Here is a 7,641-nt window from a genome sequence, read left to right as displayed (position 1 = left end):
TTCCGCGCAAGACAATCCGGACATGCATCATCCACCAGAAGCAAGGCAGTCCCTGGCTTGCATGCCAGTTTTATTTGCTTTCTTAGTTAATTCATTAATTAATTAAGATTTTGTAATATTTTGGACTGTAATATTCTTTTATTTCGGGACTGTAATATTGGGACTGTATTATTTATTTGGACCCTCTGCGCGAGGGCACAAATGTAATAAGTGTGCGTGAGTGTGTTGTATGTCTTCCAACCCCACGTCTTTCTCCCTTTTATTTATCCGCTTTTGATGGTTAGATTAGGGCATGTTTAAATTAGCATACAGTATGACAGCATGTTTGCATCATTCATCTGTTTTGCATGCACCGGGCTCGACGCATCATGCTAACTGCATTTGTATTTCAATTCCAAATTGAATACATGATAGTCGTAGCATTTCATATACCATCTTAGAATAGCCGAGCCTGTTATAGTTGCATTTTGCATGTGTTGCATTAGGCATTTCTGCATATTTAGGATCATGCATGATTTCTAATAAACTTCTTTTTTTAGCTTGGAGTACTCGGTGAGTTTTATGCTTTAGCATCCTTGCATGCGTGTGAGTGATTGCCATGATAGCATACTTACCATGAGGCTATGTGCTTATGTGATATAACTGCCTGAATGCCTGTGGGTGAAGGTCGGGTTGTTTAAATTAGAACAAATCATTGACTGTGAGTTTTAAGCCCACTTGATAGTGGCAAAATCATATTTTTTTCTAAGCCCCCCTGAGGGTGGCAAATCCACGTCTTAGCCTACTTGCGAGTAGCATCATCAAACCATTTTCAAATAAACAAGCATGAAATGTTTTGTTCCAATTCGGGCGACCCGGTCTATACTTATATGCTGTGTGCATCATATAGTAACCTAGGCTAATAACCGGAATAAGAACATACAATGTTTTCAAAAATAGATATCATGGTTAGTAGAGGCCGGTCTATGACCGGGCGAGCGGGGGTGCTCACGAAGTGACCTTCCCTAATCGTACCCAAGTTCCCGAGCCGAGGCAACTTTGGTGATGACGGACACGTGGCCTTTTGGCACCGAGTCAGGGTTTCCTAAATTTCCCAAAATAAAATATTTAGGTGGCGACTCTGTATCTGGCAAAGCAGTCCATGTTTGGCACTTCTTTCAAAAATCTGTTTTTCTCAAAACGATTTGCCGGATTTGGACTCTTTGGTTCTGACTTAGAACCGTGACTATAAAGTCGAGTCCGAGCTGTAGCGAGGTCCCCCGCGGGCTTGTTACAGGGAGATTAATACCATGGCCCCTTGACCCTTGCCTAGGGGAGATTAATACCATGGCCCATTGGCCCTTGCTCAGGAGAAATAATACCGTGGCCTTTTAGATAATTGAAATATAGAAATCTTCGCTGTTAGACCTTAATGGTCACATTGGATATAATATATTGATTAACCCTTGAGGTCCCATTGTTATTAAAACATTGTTACTCTATTGGATGTGCCACATGTTTGAATGAAATGGTTATTGATGCTAAGATTGATATTTGTAATGGTATTAAACTTCATTCATATAACCTCTTTATCCTGTTATTACTCATGGGGCATTAGTTCACTAAATATATATATATGTAGGTGAGCAAGATGAGCATCATGGATAGAAGTTGCCTTGGAATTACCCAGTGGTCAGCCTTTTTGTGGAGCTCCCAAGAATGAGCCAACTTGGACTCGTGTGGAGTCAAGCAAGTCTAAACCGCTTTTATTATGAGCTCTTAGTTTGGTTTTTAGTATAAGGGGTTTTTGTGTATGTATGACTTGTTAAGTTTTGGAAATTGTGGACTGGATGTTGCTTCAAACTTTTTGTGATGTATGCACTTATCTATAGAATGGTTGTACAGTTTTAATGCAAACTCTTTTCATATACGCACGGCTCAATGGATAAATTTTTATGATTTGTTATACTTCTGCTAAGCCCGATACCTTATATTTAATGGTTTTGTTTATAGAGGCCGTAAGTAACCTATGGTTATTGGCCGATCATGAAGCTAAACCTATAGGGGTAGGTTTGTAGACACCCCATTTTTGACCGCCCTTAAGACAAGGGCGTTACTAATGGTTTACTTGGTGTTGAAGGTTGTGCAGTGCAAAGGTTCGGTTTCTTTGGTCCCAACCTTACACCCCATTTTGAATGGTTTTTAGAACTTAAAACCCTCTATTTCAAAATGTTTTTGAAAAATGATTCTACGATGTTCTGACGCTTGCATTTTATTAAATGTTGCACTTTTCGGTAAACCGAGCAAGGACAAAGTGGAAATGAATGAAAGAGAGATGAAATCTTTGAAAAATCTTTCAAAACACCTTGTTTAGGGGTTTGGAGTTGAAGAAAAGAGGAAAGGAGAGAAGAAAACTAGTTTGGGAGAAGTTTGGCATGAATCCGGGTAGGACCAAAACTGAGCGGCTTCACCAAAACAGGCATAACTTTTTGCATAGTTGGAATTTTGATTCAAGGCTGCCACCATTGGAAAGCTTACTTCTTGGGCTTCAATTTGGACACTTGCCAGCCACTTTTTGGCCTTGCTAGCCACTTGCCAGCCACTTTTCTTCCCAACCAGCCACTTTTTTTTGGTCTACCAGCCATATTTTCTGGTCTGCAGACCAAAAAAGTGGTCTGCAGCCATGCCACCACCTTCCTCTGTTTGTCCAGACCACCTTCCCCCCCTTGCCGACCACTTTTTGTCCCTACAGACCACGTTTTGTGGTCGGCCGTCTAGTGCAAGTAGCTGGCCGACCACTTCAACTGGTCGGCAGCTTTCCTGCACTTTCTGTAGATATTTTCCATGCCAGTTATGCCAGCTATTGGGCACAGAAAGCATCTTCTATACACGTGTATGGAGGGAGTGCTTGGAGCTCCAAACTTGTTCAACAAGCTTGATCCTTGGTTTTCTATAAAAGGGAGTCTCCTCCCTCTTGTCTTAGGTTGAGAATTTTTGCTTAGGGCATATACATATGTCTCTATCTCTATATTGCTCTATTGGCTCCATATTTGTGCTTGAAAGTGTAGTTTCTTCACACTTTTGCACACAAACACATAGTGAAATACCACACTCTTGTTGCTGAGGCACCTTGAAGCTGGTTTTGGAGTTTTTGGATTGCTTTTGATCCAAAAAGGTTGCTGAAGTTGCTGCCTTGTTCTTGTTCTTCAAGGGTGAGTCTCTAATCCCCTTAAAGCCTTGTTGTAGTGCTTACTAGGCCACCCTTGCATGCTTATTTTGGCTTGACTTTCTACTGCAAAAAGCTTTATTTTCAAGTGTTTGAAATGTTTGTTTAAGGCTTCTTTGGTGTTGGAGGTGGTCTACTCCTTTGCATGCCTTATTTTGCTTTGTTTTGAACCATCACTTTAGGCCCTTGAGATCATCTTCTCTTGGCCTTTTAGCCACTGAAATCCAACAGATTTTCAGTGGTAGAAGTTGTGTTTTGAGGTCCCAAATAGGAGGGGGCCATCCTCTCTTCTTGTGTATTGTGTGCTTGTCTTGTTGGCCTCATGTTTGAGCATGTTTATCTAGCATATGTCGGCTCCATCTTAGCATGTTTTGGCCTTATTTCAATATGGCATACCTCTATTTTGGCTTAGTTTGGACCACCCTTGCATGCTCTATACACTTGTAGCGTAATCCTTGCAAACTAGCCTTACATGCTTGTGTTAATAGCTCATCTTTCTAGCATGTTTTGGTCTTATCTCAGCAAGTTTTTGGTGTTATTTTAGCATGCTATACCTCTGTTTTGGGTTGATTTGATAGCCTCATGCATGCTTCTGGCACACTTAGTGCATTTCCATTCACTAGCCTAACACGCATCATGCTTTTGACCATCATTCTAGCATGATTTTGGCTCACCTTCAAGAAGCTTTTACTCATGTTTTAGAATGATCTAGGTCTGATTTAAGTTGTTTTGGTCATGCATGCCTTGCTTTGTATAGCCATAGTGCATTCTAGCTCACTAGCTTTGAGTTTCCAAGTCACTAGAATGCACTGCTTCAGCTATTTGCATGATTTGGCATCATTTGATATGTAATTTTAGTACATGTAGTGTGGCCATACACTCACATCTTTCACTCTTCGAATGCTTTGGAGGGTTGGTGCTTTATGCCTTAAGTATGAGCCTTTATGTATGCCATCTTGCCTAGGCTTTTGGGCTTCCATATCAGTGTGTTTTTGGTGTTGTTTTGCCATGATACAACTCTGTTTTTGGTTGGTTAGAGCATCCCTCATTTGCTTCTTACATTTGTAGTGTAAACCCTCTTTGCTAGCCTTGCATGCCTAATGAGTGAGATTGTTATTCTAGCATGTGTTGACTTGGTATTAGCCCATTTTTGGTGTTAATTTGACATGCCATAACTCTAATTTTCATTGGTAAAGTCATCTCATGCTTGGTTTTTGTAAGTGTATTGCAATCCTCCTCATTGGCCTTGCATACTCCATGCTTCATGCCCTTCATGCTATCTCGTTTTGGCTTTGCTCCATGCATGTTTTGGCATCATTTTGACATGCTCTAGGACTGTTTTGGGTTGTCTTGGCCATATGGTTCATGTATTGCATAGCTGTAGTATAATGGGCTTGGCTAGCCTTGTGTGTTCATGCCTTTAGCATGCTTCATTTGTGACATGTGCATGGTTTGGCATCATTTAACATGTTACTTCAGAGCATATAGCATTGCCATGTTCTTACTTCTTTCACTCTTTGAGTGCCTTTAAGGGTTATGCATTATTGCCTTGTTTGTGAGCCATTATGTATGCATGCATGCCTAGACTTTTAAGCTCCCATCTCAGCATGTTTTAGTCTTTGTTTTGACCTAATTGAGCTCTATCTATGGTTGGTTTAATCATTTGTGCCATGTATTGCATGCCTCTTGTGTAGTCCCTTTTGGTAGCCTTGTGCCTGCCTCTTGCATGCTATACTTGTGTTGTTTGAGTGATTTGGCATCGTTTCCTACATGATTTCAGTGCATATAGTGTTGTTACACTTCCATGTTTGTCACTTCTTAATCATGTTTGAGAGTTGTGCTCTTATGCTTAGTTGATGGGCCATTGCATGAGCATCACAATCTTGCCTTTCATGCCATCATTTCATAGCATTTTGGCCACTGTTTTGGGCATGATTGAGGTCTGTCCATATTCGGTTTTAGTCCATTGAGCATGTTGTTTGAATGTTGTTATTCGCATTGTGTTTGCATACTTGTTACATTGCATTATGTTTGCATGCTTGTTGCATTGCATCATGTTGGCATGCTTGAGTTGCATTACATGTGTTTGGATTGGACGTCAATCCAAACACGAGGAACGAGGGACATTTCATACTTGACGTGATGAAACGTGCCTCATTTCTCGGTCGCCAACCTTCTTGATCAAGCATGATAGAGGTTAAGGCCCTTATGTGTTATTTGTGCATTCATTGACATTGAATTGTGCAAACTTGGCTTCTCGGCCATCGTGCATTGCGATGCTCGGTTGGTCGTCCGAGGGTCGAGAATCGCACTCCCTTGAGCTTAAGAAATGATAGGGAGGGTGGTTGTGCACACATACCTTGCAAATACACTATCGTGCCCCTTCTTGTTCTCTGTTGCAACAAAATGGAGTTGTGCAGAATTTTCTAGTCGGCAGACCAGAAAAAGTAGCTGGCCGACCACTTTTTCTGGTCTGCAGCAAGTGGAAGTGGTCTACAGGTGGTCTACACCACCAATAAGTGGTCGGCAATGTTCCTGGAGGTTCCCATGATGGAGTAGAAGCTACCTGGAGCTTTGTGAAGTGCTTTGAAAACAAATGCAAACAGAGGCAAGTTAGGGCATAGCGATGGATTTCCGAACAAGGTGATCGAGCATGCATGCGCTTCTCACCCCGAGGCCCCCCTTTTACTGCTTTGCTTAGCTAGCTTATACTTTGGTTTTGTACTTAATTAGTTAATGTGTTTAGCTAATTGATTTATGCTATAATGTTTAATTGCTAGTGTAGTTAGCTAATTAGCTTGTTTTGTAATAATTAGTTAACTTGTTAGTTAATTAGCTTCGTTTTATAATAATTAGTTTAATTAGCTTAGATTAGCTAGTGAGCTTATTATTCGGACCCTCCGTCGAGAGGGCACAACTGTTGTAATAAGTGTGCGTGTGTGTGATGCATGTCTTCCAACCCTCATTTCTTTCTCCTTTTTACTTAACCGCTTTTGATGGTTAGTTTTAGGGCATATTTCAATTAGCATACTTATGTTTTGCATGCGTGCATTCATTCATCTGTCTTGCATGCATCGGGCTCGGCACATCATACAAACTGCATTGTATTTCAATACTAATTTGAATACATGTTATCAAATTGCATTCACATGACATCTTAGAATAGCCGAGCCTATCTTAGTTGCATTTTTGCATGTGTTGCATTAGGCATTCTTGACATAACAAGGATCATGCATTGATTACTAACTAGCTTCGTTTTTGGCTCGGAGTACTAGGTAAGGTTTTACGCTTTAGCATACTGTATGAGATGCGTATGTTGCCATGTATAGCATGGTTGCCATGAGGCTAACTGCTTAAGTGTTTAACTGCATGAATGCTTGTGGATGAAGGCTTCATTGTTTGAATTGGAACAATTCATCAAAATGTGCGTTTTAAGCCCACTTGAGAGTGGCAAATCATGTTGTTTTCTAAGCCCACTTGAGGGTGGCAAAATCCGCGTCTTAGCCTACTTGCGAGTAGCACTTTCAAACCATTTTTGAAAACCAAACATGAGATGTTTTGTTTCAAATCGAGTAATTTAGTCTATACTTGTATACTGTGTGCATCACATAATAAGCTAACTAATAAATTGGAATAAGAACACATGTGTTTTCAAAAACAACATATCAGGTTAGTAGAGGCCGATCTTTGATCGAGTGAGCGGGGGTGCTCATTTCAGGACCTTCCCCTCTCATACCCAAGTTCTCGAGCCGAGGCAACTTTGGTGATGACGGACACGTGGCCTTAGGCACGAGTCAGTGTTTCCTAAATTTTTCAAAATAAAATATTTAGGTGGCGACTCTGAAATTAGGCAAAGCAGTCCATGTTTGGCGCTTTTTTATTCAAAATTGATTTTTCAAAACCAATTGTCGGATTTGGACTCTTTGGTGATTTATCAGTCTTACATTGCACTTTGTGAGATTAGATTCAGAACCGTGACAGGAGTTTGAATTGTAGTAGTTGGAACTACAATTCGCGTCCTCGCGCGCGAAACGGAGTTCAGGCAGTCTACAGGGTTTGGGTCATGACACTTAAGCTGCTTACCTAATTAAGGTTATTTACACCTTTGAAAATCAACAACAAGAATACAATGAAGAAAAAGTAGTGACAGTGGTGTTGGAGGTGATGTAAGCAAATATGAGTGAAAATATAGGAGGGGGAAAAAAAAAATACCAGCTCTAATTTTCAAACTAAAACCCTGGATATCTAACCAGAGGATGATAATAATAACAATAACAGTCGTAATAATTGTAACGGGAAGTGGTGCTAATGCTGCAAGAAACATAGCTTCTTCTTCTTTTTTTTTTTTTTAAAAAAAATTATTCAGTTTATATGCATATATTTTATATATATACACACACATGTGTAGAATTAAAATAATACATTATATTCTTCCA

This window comes from Camellia sinensis, chromosome 4 (genome assembly GCF_055761805.1).
Source record: "Camellia sinensis isolate YWXY chromosome 4, ASM5576180v1, whole genome shotgun sequence".
Lineage (NCBI taxonomy): Eukaryota > Viridiplantae > Streptophyta > Magnoliopsida > Ericales > Theaceae > Camellia > Camellia sinensis.
Note: the sequence above shows the minus strand (reverse complement) of the source record.